We start from the raw sequence: 1,673 nt of genomic DNA on the forward strand, positions 1-1,673 counted from the left end.
TTTGAATGTAATTCAATAGCATTAATAATTCATGAAAGGCTACTGATTCTTGACTTTGTTAAACATCAGTTGCAAGTGTTATTTGTATGGAAAGGAATGTATATTCCTGTATAAGTAATTGCATTGTGATTAGGATTTAATACAACCTTGTTCTTATGTGGACCAGTAATTGATTCATTTGGACTTGGGATTTATATATGATGTTTAACCTCCTTTTGTTTTGCTCTTGCAGGATAGATTAGGACAGTTAGGACTAGATTAGAGTAGTTATAAGTAGTGTAGATAGGATTTAATACACATTGGTTAGCTGTTTTATTTTGTTGATTTAATTGAAGTCTTCTTCCCAGAAGCAATCTTTCAACACCTATTACAGTTCACGGGGTCCCTTAAAACTCGTTGGAACTAGCCATTCCAAACGAAAATAGGCCTAATTGGGGTTTGTGATCGGGTTAGTTCCCCTTGTTGATATAGTGACAATTCACCATGTCAACAAATTGGCGCTAGAAGGAGGGCCTGAACCACTGCCCACAACTTTTCAAGATTTCATTTATAAGTGCCACGCATGGATTCAAAAAGATTAATGCATGGATTGTGAAGGTCGAAAAGACCCTTCCTCTCATTTGGAAAAGCCTCATTTCGAAGAAGAGACATTGTGGGAGTATCTTGTCACTCAGGAACAACCAGTCAGAAGACTTACTCGGGCTTACACTCGTTCCCTATCACAGCTCCCTATCTTTCAGTCTTTACCCTCAATAGCAAAAAGAAATCCAAGGGTCTATCACATAAACAAAGAGACATCTGCAGCCCCTTCTCTTGAAGATATTGTGCTTGATTCTTTGCAGAGTATCGACTCTCCTTGGGAAGAAATTCCTGAGGATTCCCCTTCTGAAGGCAATCCCTGATCTGGATTTAAACTGGAATGAAAAAAAATACAGAGATAACCATATACACAAAGATGCAATGGAAACAATACTTCATTTCATTAATGTAAAAGATTGAAATATGCTTACAAACAGAAATGAAAATAAACTAACTAGGGCGATGGTAGCTTATCTTTGAGAAGAGATGTGGCAGCCACATGCCTCTGAACTGTCTTACAATGAGGCTCGAAGGCCTCTTTATTGTTGAGAAACAATGGAAAACCCTAAACATCCAAAAACCTAACCCTAGAAGATGAAACGCCAAACTGTGGGCCCCGTTTTGGTAAATTGGTACATCAACTTCCCGGGGTCGTAACTTTGGCATATGATCTCCGTTTGACGTGCACAATATCTCGTTAGAAAGATCTATCTGAGAAATACAACTTTGGTAACAAAAACATTAGTCCATGGGCCCATGTTGCTCCCAGGTTTCCCAAAAAACGTTGTTTAGGGCCTCAAAACGGCTCCGGAAGTTCAGGACCCGAAAAACTGCTAAAAATAGTAAGTTGTGCTACAATTACGAAAACTGAAAAACTGAAAGAGACAGTCGTGGGGGTCCTAATGGGATAGGTGGGTGGCCACCAACATCCAAGTGGATCATTCCTCCTCCCTTAGGAAGCAATGGTCCCCATTGGGTTGAGTTCCTCCATCTGCTGAACTTGGTCCCTAGTGAGCTGTTCTGCAGTCTTGGATGTATCCAGTAATGGTGGGAAGCATGGTCGAGGGTGGTACACATTGAACACTTGGTGCAGG

The sequence above is a fragment of the Pinus tabuliformis genome, chromosome 6 (genome assembly GCF_031772625.1).
Source record: "Pinus tabuliformis cultivar Carrire ecotype Pingquan chromosome 6, CPIR1, whole genome shotgun sequence".
NCBI lineage: Eukaryota > Viridiplantae > Streptophyta > Pinopsida > Pinales > Pinaceae > Pinus > Pinus tabuliformis.